At 39.2% G+C, this 16,326-nt stretch overlaps 1 pseudogene; it reads right to left on the reverse strand.

The window, feature by feature from the left end:
* Positions 1-6,705: 6,705 nt before the first annotated feature.
* On the reverse strand, positions 6,706-8,046 carry LOC114495985 (annotated as a pseudogene).
* Positions 8,047-16,326: the final 8,280 nt, after the last annotated feature.

Consider the following 16,326-nt stretch of genomic DNA (forward strand, 5'->3'; position numbering starts at 1 on the left):
AAAGAAAATCTTGTGGGACTTCAAGAAAGATATTGGCAGCAACACAATTATAGTAGGGGATTTTAACACCCCACTGTCAAAAATGGATAGATCTTTGAAACAAAGCATCAACAAAGATATTTTGGCATTTAACAATATTTAACAATGCTCTAGATCAAATGGACTTAACTAATATATAGAAAGCCTTTCATAAAGAAGCTAAATTCACATTCCTTACAAGTGCACATGGAAGATCTTCAAAGATAGACCACATGACAGAACACAAAACAAGCCTGAACGAATTCAAGACAATTGAAATCATACCAAGCATTTTCTCTGACCACAAAAGACTGAAACGAGAAACCAACCTCAAGGGAAAAAAACAAAAATACTCAAAATAATGGAGATGCATAGCATGCTATTGGACAATGAATTGGTCAAGAATGAGATCAAGGAAGAAATCAAAAAGTTTCTGGAAACAAATGAAAATGAACTCACAATAAACCAAAACTTAAGGCACACAGTGAAGGCAGTCCTGAGAGGGAAGTTTATAGTGATACAGGCCTACCTAAAAAACACAGAAACTTTTCAAATAAATAACCTAACCTATTCAAGAACTTGAAGAACAACAACAAACAAAGACCAGAACAAGTAGAAGGAAGGAAATCACCAAGATCAGAGTAGAATTAAATAACACAGTTTTAGTCATAAGCACAATTCTAAGGATCAATAAATCGAGGATCTGGTTCTTTGAAAAGACAAACAAAATCAACAGGCCTTTAAGCAGACTCATCAAGAAAAAAAGAGAGAGGACCCAAATAAACACAATCAGAAATGAAAGAGGAGAGATTACAATTGATACCCCAGAAATACAAAGGATTATAAGAAATTACTATGAAGAACTGTATGCGAAGAAATTTGAAAATCTGGGTGAAATGGACAAATTTCTAGTAAATTGTAATCTCCAAAACTCAATGAAGAAGAAGCAGAAAGCCTGAAAAGATCAATAACAGTTGATGAAACTGAAGTGGTAATCAAAAAGCTCCTGATGCACAAAAGCCCTGGACTAGACAGTTCACAGGAGAATTTTACAAAGCATTTCAGGATGAGCTAACCCCTATGTTTCACAGATTATTCCAAACATCCAAGAGTAGGGAAGACTCCCAAACTCTTTTTATGAAGCCAGAATCATCCTAATTCCAAAACCAGATAAAGGACACAACAAAGAAAAACTTCAGACCAATATCATTGGTGAACATATATGCTAAAATCCTCAACAAATATTGGCAAACCACACCCAGCAATACATTAAAAATATCATAAAACATGACCAAAGGGGATTCATCCCAGGGATGCAAGGATAGTATAATATTCACAAATCAATAAATGTAATACATCATATAAATAAAATGAAAGGCAAAAATCACATGATCGTATCAATAGATGCAGGAAAAGCATTTGATAAGGTGCAACATGCATTTATGATAAAAGCACTTAGCAAAGAGGGAATAGAGGGAGCATTCCTCAACATAATAAAGGCCATAGACGAGAGACCTGCGGCCAACATCATACTCAATGGGCAAAACTTCGAGCTTTCCCACTAAGATCAGGAACAATACATGGGTGTCCACTTCCACTATTTCTATTCAACATAATATTGTAAGTTTTCGCCAAAGCCATCAGACAAGAAAAAGAAATAAAAGGCATCCAAATTGGAAAGGAGGAAACAAAACTGTCATTGTTTGCAGATGACATAATAGTGTACATAGAAAAGCCTATAGACTCCACCAAAAATTGTTCAACCTAATAAGTGAATTTGGCAAAACAACAGAAAAATACAAAGTCAATATTCAGAAATCAAAGGTATTTTTGTACACCAACAATGAAATATTAGAAACAGGAATGAGGAAAATAATCCCATTTGATATAGCAACAAGAAAATAAAGAACCTAGGAATAAACCTAACCAAAGAGGTAAAGGACCTGTACTCAGAACACTATACACAGCACTAAAGAAAGAAATTAAGAAAGACACAAACAAATGGAAGCATGTACCATTCTAATGGATTGGAAGAATTACCATCATCAAAATGGCTATACTATCCAAAGCAATTTACAAATTCAATGCAATCACTATTAAAGCACCAGTGACATATTTCACAGATCTAGAACAAATGTTTCAGAAATTTATATGGAATCATAAATGACCCTGAATAGCTACAGCAATTTTGAGAAAGAACAAAGTAGGAGGGATCACAATACCTGACTCCAAACTATATAACAAGGCCACTGTAATCAAAACAGCCTGGTACTGGCATAAGAACAGATACATAGACCAAGGGAACAGAACAGAGAGCCCAGAAATAAATCCTAGTCTCTATGGTTAATTAATATTTGGCAGGGGGAAGGGGAGCATAAAATGGAGTAAAAATAGCCTCTTCAACAAATGGTGTTGGGAGATCTGGACAGCTACATGCAAAAAAATGAAACTTAATCACCAACTTGCACAAAAAATAAATTCAAGGGGATACAAGACGTAAATATAAGTTGTAACACCATAAAAGTCCTAGAGGAAATCATTCGCAGGAAAATCTCAGACATTCCACAGAGCAACATCTTCACTGATATGTCCCCTAAAGCAAGGGACATAAAGGAAACAATAAACAAGTGGGACTTCATCAAATTAAAATCTTTGTATGGCTAAGGAAACAGCATTAAAATGAAAGAGAATCATCTATATCAGAAAACATATTTGCCAATGATACCTCGAACAAGGGCTTGACCTTCAAAATATATAAAGTCACACAACTCCAGTCCAGGAAGACAAAAAACCCAATTAAAAAATGCACAAAAGACTTGAGCAGACATTTTACCAAGGAGGGACATACAGAGGGGCCCAGAGGCATATGAAAAGATGCTCAGCATCACTAGCCACCAGAGAGATGCAAATTAAAACCATAATGAGATACCACTTCACACCCAGTCACAATGACCATCATAAACAAACCAACAAACAAGTGTTGGAGAAGATGTATAGAAAAGGGAACCTGGTGCACTGTTGGTGGTAATGCAGACCAGCGCAGCCACTGTGGAAAACAATATGGAATTTCCTCACAAAACTAAAAATAGAACTGCCTTTTGACCCAGCAACTCCACTGCTGGATTATACCCTAAGAGCCCTGAAACAGCAATCCAAAAGAACCTATGTACCCTAATGTCCATAGTGAAACAATTTACAATAGTCAAGTGCTGGAAGGAACCTAAGTGCCCATCAGTAAGTGAGTGAATCAAAAAACTATGGTACATTTACACAATGGAATTCTATGCAGCAGAGAGAAAGAAGGGAGCTTCTGCCTTTTTGTGACAGCATGGATGGAACTGAAGATCATTATGCTAAGTGAAATAAAACCAGGCAGCAAGGGTCAAATACCATATGATCTCACCTTTAACTGGAACATAATCAACAGAAGAAAAAAGCAAGCAAAATATAACCAGAGACATTGAAATTAAGAACAACTTGACAGTAACCAGAGGGGAAGTGGAGGAGATAATGGGGGGAAGGGTTTTCAGGAACTACTATAAAGACACGTGGTTCAAGAGGGAGGGCGGATGCAAGAGAGGGAGGGTAATTTTACTGAGGTTGGGGAGAGCAGTGGGAGGGAAATGCAGACAACTGTAATTGAACAACAATAAAATAATTTTTAAAAAAGGCTTGTATATATTTTATGATATTATTTACATAAAATTGTAAATAACAATTAAAAATTCAAACTAGCCTGTAGTGATAGTATATGGATCAGTAGTTGTCTGAAGGATGTGGCTGTTGGGGAAGAACAAAAAGAATGATTACAAGGTAACATAAGGAAAATTCTGAGAGTAATAAGTATGTTCATTATCATGACTGTAGTAATAGTTTTATGAGTATAGTTGGGTACATATGTGCTTATGTATTTGTTTGTTCTCCAATTAGCAAACCATCTCTTCTTGTTAATGTTTAGAAAGCATCTTTTCATGTTTTTTACTGTCAAATGCACCATTCCTAGTTAGCTTCACATATCCTCACACACACAGACACATACACACAGCAATATTGCTATTACTCAGAAGGCCATGGCTCTTTAGAACCTTATTATATTGAAATAATGCAGATACTTTCACTCCTAAAGTTCCCTAATTCCATTTATTTAATCCTGGTTACATCCTTGATGGTGCTGTTAAATCATCTATCATGCCATCCATGAATACTGACTTCCAATGACCTTATTTTTTTTTAATTGACAATCATTTATTATTGAACTTAAGTAAGTCCAAAATCAGTCCACGTAGATAGGTGATAAAATAAGCTAAACCAGCAAAAAGTACAATTTAATTTGTCAAAGGCTCACACATTCACAGAGAAACTCATTGGAAAAGTAATATTCATTCATTATCATGGCAAGGAACAACTGTAATAGCATAAACAATAAAAAAATTAAATAAAAATGTTATATGCACAAATATATATATTTATTTATTTATTTATTTATTTATAAATATATATATTTATATATTTATATATAAATATATATATACATATAAATATATATAAACATATATATTTATATATATATATATTTATATATATATAAATTCAGCCTGACATGAACACAAGACTGGGTCCCTCATCAAGGAATCTGTTAGCAACACAGATAGAGACATCTACCCCACCCTTCAATCTGCTAACTCACTTATAAACATTGAACATGAATTCTTTTTTAATATATATTTTATTGATTATGCTATTACAGTTGTCCTATTCCCCCCCTTCATTCCCCTCCACTCTGTACACCCTCTCCCACCTACTCTCCCCTACCTTTAGTTAATGTCCATGTGTCATGCTTATAAGTTCTTCAGCTTCTACATTTCTCATACTATTCTTACCCTCCCCCTGTCAATTTACTACCTACAATCTATGCTACTTATTCTCTGTACCTTTTCCCCCTCTCTCCTCCTCCCACTCCCCTGTTACTAACCCTCCATGTGATCTCCATTTCTGTGGTTCTGTTCATGTTCTAGTTGTTTGCTTAGTTTATTTTGGTTTAGGTGTGGTTGTTAATCATTGTGAGTTTGCTGTCCTTTTACTATACATGCTTTTTTAATCTTCTTTTCTTAGATAAGTTCTTTTAACATTTCATAAAATAAGGGCTTGGTGATGATGAACTCTTTTAACTTGACCTTATCTGAGAAGCACTTTATCTGCCCTTCCATTCTAAATGAAAGCTTTGCTGGATAGAGTAATCTGGGTTATAGGTCCTTGTCTTTCATGACTTGGAATACTTCTTTCCAGCCCCTTCTTGCCTGTAAGGTCTCTTTTGAGAAATCAGCTGACAGTCTGATGGGAACTCCTTTGTAAGTTACTGTCCCCTTATCTCTTGCTGCTTCTAGGATTCTCTCCTTCATTTTTACCTTGGCTAATGTAATTATGATGTGCCTTGGTGTGTTTCTTCTTGGGTCCAACTTCTTTGGAACTCTCTGAGCTTCCTGGACATCCTGGAAGTCTATTTCCTTTGCTAGAATGGGGAAGTTCTCCTTTATTATTTGTTCAAATACATTTTCAATCTGTTGCTCTTCCTCTTCCCCTTCTGGTACCCCTATAATTAAGATGCTGGAATGTTTCAAGATGTCCTGGAGGTTCCAAAGCTTCTCCTCATTTTTTTGAATTCTTATTTCTCCATTCTTTCCTGTTTGGTTGTTTCTTTCTTCCTTCTGGTCCACTCTATTGTTTTGAGCCCCAGTTTCCTTCCCATAACTGTTGGTTCCCTGTGCATTTTCCTTCATTTCTTTTATGGTAACCTGCATTTTTTTTTTCATCTAATTTGCGACTCAAATCAACCAATTCTGTGAGCTTCCTGATCACCAGTGTTTTGAACTGTGCATCTGATAGGTTAACTATTTCTTGGTCGCTCAAAAGGATGAGTTCTGGGGCACTGATTTGCGCTTCTGTTTGAGCCTTCTCTTTCTCTCTCTCTCTCTCTCTCTCTCTCTCTCTCTCTCTCTCTCTCTCTCTCTCTCTCTTTTTTTGGTCTGGTCACTCCTGTTACATTGAGGGGTGGAGCCTTAGGTGTTCACCAGGGCTGGGCACCCCAGCTGCTAGATTGTGACGTTGTATGTGAGGGTGGGGTTGAGAGGAAACAATGACAGTAGTTCCATTCTCCTGAGACCTCAGTCCCTTCCCTGGGATTCTTGGTTGCATGCTCTGCCCTGCTCCACAATCACTGCCTCACTGGGTCTGCCAGCTGCCGCTTGCATACTCAGGGTCCACCTGCTGCAATCTTGCATGCCCCAGATGCCTTACATGCTCCCAGTTCCCTTATGTGCCTAATTCTCCCTGTTCTCTGTGCCATGACTCCGTGTCCGGCTGCTTGTCTCTGCCCTCCTACCAGTCTAGAGGAATGGGTCTATTTCAACTTCTTGGCTGTCCAACTTCCATTCAGATAAATTTTCCGTCAGTTCTGGGTGTTATTCTGCCTCTAAATTGTTGTTGTTCCCATCTTGGTTGTGTGTGGAGGTACGGTACGTCCACCTATGCCTCCATCTTGCCAGAATTCGAACATGAATTCTTCATTGTTAAAATCTATCAAATGTTACTTCTCTCTTACATGCAACAAAATTAGCTAAGATTTGAAATTTAGGTTAAGGTAGTATAATTTCCTGCTTTTAATCTGTACCTATTTTAGATCTGGTAGTATTTTCCCCATATAGTCAGACAGACTTATAGGATATTTTCAAACATCAAATTTAAAAAGTTGTTAACTTGTGGATTTTATGACCAATTAATTCTTCAAATATTTAGACTTCACAGCTTCTAATGACACTAAATTTAATGCCAATTTGGTCAAGTATGTCAATCAACTTGTTCTGGAGAATGCTGCTCCAAATGTGAAGACCACACCTACATTAGGAACATCAGAGGTATTATTTAGAAGAGTTGTGACTGCCTGGATCATGGCTATGAAGGTAGCCACATCCCCAGACTCTGATGCTTTCACCTGAGGATATTGAGTTTACCTGACCAAAGAATGTCATTATAAATGATGAGGTATCAATCTGTTTTTGTGTTGGGCCTTGTTTCAAAAAATAACGAAAGGAGAGGAAATGTGAATTTTATGAGAAGTTGTCTTCCAATGCCAAAACTCACAAAGAATAAAAAAAATCCAGCAAACATCAGCTTAATAACAGAAGTGATGCCTCCCATAGTTACATAAGCAGCATACTGAACAGATGATTGCTCTAAATTTTCATGCAAGTAATGCTGAATTCACTTCACAATGGCCATCTATCCTAAGAAAGGAATGGAATAACTGTTAAGTTCTCTGCAGTAAGAAATTGTCCGCCTTCTTTTTAATTTTGGACCAAAAATTGGGACAAGTTTCAAATTTGACTCTTTTCAGAGTTTTTTCAAATTACTTTTATCTCCAAATCTATAAACTGCTGACTTCCAGGTACCATCATAAATGCACAACCCCTCAGGTCCTAAATGCATATAGTCAGGAAATTTCCCACCACAATCATAATACCATTCATTTTATTTCTGGTATATTAATCCCAGATCTGCCAGAATGGAGTCAAATCTACTGCTTCTAATGATATAAACCCCTTTTTCTTCAGATTTCTCATGATACTTCCATTACATTAGTTCCAGAAACCAGGGTTCTCCAGAGATGTCAATACAATTAGACCCATTTTCAATACATGTTTTTACTATAGGTTCTCCATAAAATTTTTATGCTCCTACACAATTGAAGACAACTGTTGCCTAGTAGGCCATTTTATCAAGTGATGCTGGACTAATGATATGAAAAATTCTTATTCCAAATTCAAATGACACTGTCAGTCTTCCCAACTTTGGAGCAGCCATCTCCAGCAGTCGCTGCAGCTTCTTGTGGGAATGGCCCACTATGGCCCAGGGCAGGCAGGTACTCCTCTCCAGATCCACCAGCTCCTGGGCTACTTCCTCAGTCATGAACTGACTGGTAAAGCCAGAGGCACTGAACACCACCAGGTAGAATGACCTCTGCTTGGTAGCCATGATAAGCCCACTGCAATAGTTTCTTATAAGTCATTATTGTGTTCTGCTGATGATGACCAAAAATTCAAGTTTTAACTAGAGTGCACAGGAAAATGTGAGATAATTCATTTTCTGGGCATGCTAAATTTATTATTTGGTATTTTATAGCATAAAAATAGAATATCTTTTTCCAATCATTTCATCTCTTGAACTCTTTAGGCCAAAATCACTGCATTCCTAAAGTGGGATCCCCATCAATGTTGACCACATACCTGCCTTTCATACACTAACTCCAAAGGGGAAATAGGCAAGAGGCCAAAGAGTAGAGAGAAAAGAGTCATCTCATTTGCACAAGTAATTTGTGTCCGTCATTCTGAAAGACTTAAAACCAGCTGGGCAAGCACATCACCACCACATGAAAAACACCAATAAAGGGCATTGACAAGCAGGTCTTACTGTATTGCCAAGCAATAGTCTTGAAAGTCTCCAGTAGAGATAGGCACGTCTAACCCCAGGGATTACCAGACACTTGCCATAAAGGCTACAGAGGGGATAGAGTGACTACAGGGTAGGCAGGGATGAGGAGGAACACAGTGTAAAGGACCTCTGTCACCAACCACCCCTTCTTCCCTTGGCTGCAGTTGATCAGAGGCAGCACAAGTTAGAATGCACCTGGTGACACACAGACCTTCACACAAAGGTCAAGCATGTCAGCCAGAAGTAGACTGTAGCTAGTTCAGAATCCTAAATTTATTTTGTTTCTAACGTGAGAGTCACCAAAACCAGAATATTGACATCATTTTTGTGGCCCAATCTCACACAGCCCCATAAAAAAAATACCATGGTAGTGAGTAGTGGTAATTAACTTCCCAGAAAACTCTTCTGGAATGTGAGCCTGACCTCTGAGTCCTGGGTAATCCCATAGATGCAAAGTTGAGCTGAGCTACTCCTTGGGGTAGGGCTCCTCTATTAGGTATGAGTCCACATACCTAATAGAAGGTTTGCAAGTGCCCCAAAAGAAAGAAACAAGGACTAGCACCATGATGAGTCCTGGTCCAGGTTCAGAGAACACCACCAAGATAGCTCCACCAGTTATGGTCCAGCAAGTCCCAGGCACAGGGTGGAGACTTAGAAAATTTCCAGGCATGCAATTCCAACAACTGGGACCCACAAAGAACTAGGCCCAGGCTCAGGGTCCCTGTTTGTCCTCGCTGTCACAGTCAGCCAAGAGGGACACAGACAATTTCAAAGAAAGCACTTCTCTGAGACACAGGATCTTGAACAGGGGTGTCACTCCCCAGAAAATATGGAGAAAGTGCCTCCCTCCCTACCTGAATGAGGTTGACACAGAGCAGAGCTCCCTGGGCAACTTTCAATGAGGATCTAATGTGAGAGAGAAACAAATGCTATTGTCTTATTCCACTGAGAGCCAGGGTTGTTACCACAGCAACTTAGCCTATTCTGATAGATACACAGGATGACAGAGCTATCACCAGGCACAGACTTGTCAGTTCAGACTAAAGCATAATAATTGAACAGAAAGGTGTGTTGAGGAGTCTCAGTACCAATATGCGTTCTGGTATGATCTGGTATGATTTTTAAATATTTTTAATTAATACTATTTTGGTAAGCCTGAATCAGATTCTTACATTTTACTTGACAGGACCATGAGATGGTGAAGTTCTTTCATTAGAACATTAATTGCACCCCCACTGAAGTGTTCTGCTTTGTCTTAACCCTGGACATTGGCCATGTGAACCTTAAGCAGAAAAGTGAGACTAGTCCAATTATTCTGACCATATTCCTGTGGCTGCTCAGTCTTACCCACACTGCAACTATGCCACATGCCCCTGCAGGCTCTGGAGTCTCCCACAGAGCCCCTCCCACTGACTTCCCAGGTCTTTTATGAAATCTTGAAAACACAGAAACTGAATAATGAACCAAAAACCCCATTTGCTTGACCTCCTCCTGGAGGCCTTCATCTGTTAGAAGTAATAATGCCTTTTCTTAACATATTAACCAGCCTTCACATTCATTTAAATATAGCTTTGATAAAATAATAAAATATTTGAAGAAAAGTGGAAATGTAACCTCATTCCTTCCTGGACACCCTTTCCCCTCCAGTTAACAAATGGGCCCATAAATTGTGCCTGTAACCAGCAGGAGGCCTCCAGCTCCCATCATGTTTGCTACTGACACCTTCATGGTTTAAGACCTCAGTGGGCCCTTGAGAACAAGCAACACTCCCTCCTATGACATGGGACAGGCTGCAGAAGTTTCTGCTAAGGTTGAAAATTTCTGGGGCACACTCTTCCTGGGGGTATACACTACAGCTATTTTCCCCAAGGTCTTGCTCCCTCTACCCAGGGGTCCCCAGTCTCTGGGCTGAGGACCAGTACCAGTCCAGGACTGTTAGGAACTAGGCCTCGCAGCATGAGGTGATCTTGAATATAATGCACTTGAATCATCCTGAAACCATCCCCTACCCCATATCAGTTCATGGAAAAGTTGTCTTTCATGAAACTGGTCCCTGGCTCCAAAATTGGGGACTGCTGCAGACCTGCCACTAGGTGGTGGGTGGCCTATCCTCACCAGCCTTTCCATGCCTGTCTTGACCTCTGATCTATTCCTTGGGGAGTAGAGTACCACTCTCTCTCCTCTTTTTGCCCTTAAAAACCTTTAACAAAATTTCTTCAATGTTTCAGGCTTTGGGAAAATCAAATCCTAAAAGACCATGTTTTAAAAGTCACTTCTGTTTGGGCCCTGTAACACACTATCTGCCCCACTCCTTACATTGGCCCAGTGAGTCAGGGACATACCAGTCTGTCAGCTTTCATGGGCTGGTATAGAAATGTGGAGGAATACAGAGAGAAACCTTGAAATTAATACCCCTCTAAAGAGCAGAGTAAAAAAGGATAGAAATGCCTCAGATGAGTAAACATAAAATAGGCACATTGCAACTTAGAAACCCACATAAACAAGCATCACAGACTAGAAAACTGATCATCTGAACCTGCAATTTTCAAGAATAAAAAAAATGTGAAAAAAATAAAAATTTAAACATTTTTTGAAAAGAAATTAAAAACTAAAAAAAAAGTCCAAGAAGAATTCCTTAAACAATTTTTCATGAATCTAAGTGCTCAGCAGATGTTCTGGTGGATTCAGAGACCTCAATAGGTACATCTGATCAGAGATTCTAGAAGCTAACTGTCCCTTTGTCTAATGCAGTTACTTCCCTGGGTCAAATCCCATTTGAGGCTATAAAATGCAGAGGCAACAATGTAAAATGTGCCTGCAAAGTGAAGTAAAAAGGGTTTATTCAGGGACTTCTGAGCCCAATTGTCTGTAATGGAGCCCTTGCTTCTGCCTCTCCCTGGCCTCAGCTCTTACTGGAACATCACTACCTCAGATGTGCTCTCTCTGTACTTTGGTCTATCAACAGTTATGCCTGTGTTCATTTCAAGTCCAGCACTTGTGGGCTTCCCACATCTCTCAGTGAATGGCTTAAAAAAAAAACATTTTGCAAATTACTACTCTGTAGGTCAAAAGTGTCAATTCTTCCTTAAAAACAACTACAGCACCCCATTTTGAAAATGACTATTGTTATATAGCACCATAAGGAAAAAAACCAACATTATTGAATAAGGCCATCAAGAGCAATTTAGACCCATATCATGCCTGCCATATTTATTCTTGTTCCTTGACAGAGCTGTGGTATGTGAGTATTTAACACCCTTTGCAGAGAGGAGTGCCAGGCTGACTGTACATTCTTAATGGGTCTGCCTCTACAATACAGGAATAAATGAGAGTCCTAATTTCAAATACAAGTATTGCCTTTGGCATGCACAGAAAATGAGCTACTGCAAATCTGGGCAGGACCTAGTATGTGGATTTTTAAAAGTGCATGTAAATGCATAGAACTTACTCTATGTATAGAAGAAGGAATGACTTGGCAGGTGTGATTTCTGAGTACAATGGACCCTGAGGTGCTGGGAAATGGAGGGTTATATTGTGTTGGACCCTTCAGATAACACACTTTCAGAGTAGCATGTTCAACATAGCAAGCCATTGCACAGGCATGTATGGTTTGCAAACCACCCTCTGCCATGTGATGATAAGTTGTGGCAGAGACACCCCCCAAAAAGTAGATTAAAAGTACTCCTATCTTTGGAAATTAAGTGGGCAACAGTCAGGCCCTGAAACACATGAGGAAAACCCCAGTACTGCTCTAATTTTAGAGAGGAAAGCACCATGCATGTTTGATCATGGCAAGTCAGCTAGGGGTTGATGGCCTTACCTGTGTCTGACTGACAAGTGTAACCAGGGCTGTTGGCACTCAGTTCTCTCTCCACATGGCTAGCTGGGCCTTCTTCACAAGTTGGATCCCAAGAAGGCAGGTCCCAGTGTATAGGAACTAATCAAACCTATGCTCACAACATATGTGTTGTGTCCCACTGAGCAAAGTAAAGCAGTGGTCTGGCCCCAAGTCAACATGAAGGGGTCTACACAATGTCATAGACCCAGGAAAGCCGTGGTTCTTTGAGGGCCATTCATGTAACAACTACCACAAACTCTGTGGTACCTGGGAAACCCTTTTAGAACAGACTTGAGCCTACTTCTTCCTGATTCCCCAACACTTAGTTTGTTGTCCAGATGCCTAGAACAGGAAGAGCTGTAAGAGACAAAGTTTTGTCCAAAGAGCTCTACAGAAAATGTTCATGGTAATGATGTTTCATGAGCCCTCTGTCATAGCCATTGGTTGGTTATTACAATTAACAAGGAAAACCATTTCCATGGCATTTGTCCAGGGTTGCCTCAAGCTAAGTGGCCTGGGCTAACAACTTGCTGTGGTCTGTGTTGTCAAAGAAGTCTTCCAGGTATCCTAGAACAGAGCCAGCAGAGCTTTCATAACATTAGCAATGCCATGCTCAGCGTTTATTATTTCGCTTAACCACATACAGAAAACCCTGTAGAGTAGCAATTATTCAACCCATTTTATAGATTGATAACCTGAGGCTCAACATACAGCAACTTGACCAAAGTCTCAAGGCTGGTGATTCCAAAGCATGTCTCTCTCTCTCTCTCCAAAGCTTGTGTGAAACTGCACACTTCTTTGTTTTTGAAAGGCTGCAATGGGCCTGGATTTTCATCCAGACTCCAGGAATGCTAGATTTCTAGCCCAGTCCAGAGCCCTGTCAACATTTGGGCCAGATGTGCAGGGTACTGGAGCAATTGAAAATGTTGGCTTTGGAGTGATTGCCATGGTTTGAATAGATTGCCTCTATCTTGGTCAGTTTTAAATCTGTAAAATTGGATTATCATAGTCCTACCTCAGGGTTCAAATAAGTTAAATGACAGAAAGTGCTTTAAAAAGAGAACCAGGAATTCAGGAGTACTGGACTCAGTAAATATTCAGGACTACAATTATTATATGCTGGACTCCAACCTGTCACTTAAGGGCAGATGAATAGTATGTTATCCCAGACCATAACCAGGTATGACAAAATCAACAATAAAAGAACTGGTGCAGAACAGTGTGTGTGAAACTAACATTGAAAATAGTTCTGAGGATCTAAGATGGTGTTGGAGTAGGAAGGAGCAGATTCGGCTCCTCTGCTCAGGGGAGAAAATCCTGACCAATCTATGGAGTAAAAAGGCAACCACCCAACATATTTCAGCATTTTTGAAAACAGAGGACCAACGATTGTGGCAGAACCGAAAGAACAAAGAACAGATCCTAAGGGGAGTGCTGCAACAAGAAGAACCAGCTTCAACACAACCTGCCCTCACCAGCACAACAAAATACAGAAGGTGCTGGACAGAGTGACCCTCATTTAACCAGGTGGTGGGAAGGAACCACCAAAGAAGGACTCAACAACAATCAAAACCCAAAGGCAAACACAAAGCCAACTTAAACGACAGCCCAAGACCAGTGAGCTTGGGAGATCAAGGAAACAGCACCACTGAAACTCACTGCTATTCTACTAAAGAATTTCACAACATAAACCCAGGGAGCCAGAACAGATCAATATAAGAAGCTGAGGTGAACAAGAAGAGTCTCGAAAACAATGGGAAGACAAAGAAATAATCCCCAAATGAAAGGAAAGGAGGAAGCCTCAAAAAGAATGCTAAATGAAATAGAGGCAATTCAACTATCAGATATTGAATTCAAAGCAGTGATTGTCAGGAAGCTCAATGAGCTCACAATGAGCTACGAGAAACTACAGGGAAGCTACAATGAACTCAATGAAAACTACATCAGCATAAAAAAGGAAATAGAAACTCTCAACGAGGGCCAAGAGGAAATGAAGAATACAATTTCTGAACTGAAGAACACAGTAGAAGGAATGAAAAGCAGGATCGATGAAGCAGAAGATCGGATCAGCGAGCTAGAGGACAAAGTAGAAGAAAAGAACCAGAAAGAGCAAGGAAAGGAAAAGAGGCTCAGAAAAAATGAAGAGGGATTAAGAGAAATGCAAGACAATATGAAACGTAATAATATCCATATAATAGGGATACCAGAAGGAGAAGAAGAAGCACAAGGGATAGAAAACCTAGTTGAACAAGTGATGATGGAAAACTTCCCTAATTTGATGAGACAAAAAGTCACACAAATCCAGGAAACACAGAGAGTCCCAATCAAGAGGAACCCAAAGAGGCCCACCTCAAGACACATCATAATTAAAATGGCAAAATTTCAAGACAAAGAGAGAATCTTAAAGGCAGCAAGGGAGAAACAGGAAGTAACATACAAGGGAGTCCCAATAAGGCTAACAGCTGACTTCTCAATGGAAACACTCCAAGCCAGAAGAGAATGGCAAGAAATAATCCAACTAATGAGAACCAGAGGCCTGCAACCATGACTACTTTACCCAGCAAGGCTCTCAATTAAGATAGAAGGCCAAATAAGAAGCTTCTCAGACAAAAGAAGTCTAAAAGAATACACCTCCACTAAACCAGCTCTGCAAGAGATGCTAAAGGGACTGCTTTAAGGAAAGAAAGGAAAAGAGAGAGTCAGAGAGGATCACAAATACATAAAAGACAATGAATAAGTACCTATCCATAATAACGTTAAACGTAAATGGATTAAACGCTCCAATCAAAAGACATAGAATAGCTGATTGGATAAGAAAACATGACCCACACATATGCTGTCTACAAGAGACCCACCTCAGGATAAAAGATCTGCAAAGGCTGAAAGTGAAGGGCTGGAAACAAATTTTCCAAGCAAGTGGACAGGAAAAAAAAGCCAGGGTAGCAATACTCATATCTGACAAAATAGACTTCCAAAGAAGGACGATAAAGAGAGACCCAGAAGGTCATTTCATAATACTCAAGGGAAGAATTCACCAACAAGACATAAATATTGTAAATATATATGCACCCAACATAGGAGCACCCAAATACATAAAGAAAATCTTAGAGGGCTTCAAGAAAGATATGGACAGCAACACAATTATTGTGGGGGATTTTAACACCCCACTATCAAAAATGGACAGATCATCCAAACAAAATATCAACAAAGATATTGTGGCATTGAACAATACCCTAGACGAAATGGGCTTTACTGATATTTACAGAACCCTCCATCCCAAAGAAGCTAAATACACATTTTTTTCAAATGTACATGGAACATTTTCAAAGATTGACCACATGATAGGACACAAAACAAGCCTCAAGAATTTCAAAAACATTGAAATCATACCAAGCAATTTCTCAGATCACAAGGGACTGAAACTACAAACCACCCCAAGGAAAAAAACCTAAAACACTCAAATTCATGGAGATTAAACAGCATGCTATTAAACAATGAATAGTTCAAGAATGATATTAGGGAAGAAATCAAACGGTTTTCGGAAACAAATGAAAACTAACTCACAACAACGCAAAACTTATGGGACACAGCCAAGGCAGTCCTGAGACGGAAGTTCATAGCGATACAGGCCCATCTAAAAAAGTTAGAAATATTTCAAACAAACAACCTAACCCTACATCTACAAGAACTCAAGAAACAACAACAAAGACAGCCCAGAGCAAGCAGAAGGAAGGAAATAACCAAGATCAGAGCAGAATTAAATGACAGAGAGACTAAAAGCACAATTCTAAAGATCAATGAATCCAAGAGTTGGTTCTTGGAAAAGATAAACAAAATCGACAAGCCTTTAAGCAGGCTCATCAAGAAATAAAGAGAGAAAACCCAAATAAACACAATCAGAAATGAAAGAGGAGAGATTACAACAGATACCACAGAAATACAAAGGATTGTAACAAATTACTACAAAGAGCTGTATGCCAAGAAAT

Source organism: Phyllostomus discolor, chromosome 5 (genome assembly GCF_004126475.2).
Source record: "Phyllostomus discolor isolate MPI-MPIP mPhyDis1 chromosome 5, mPhyDis1.pri.v3, whole genome shotgun sequence".
Lineage (NCBI taxonomy): Eukaryota > Metazoa > Chordata > Mammalia > Chiroptera > Phyllostomidae > Phyllostomus > Phyllostomus discolor.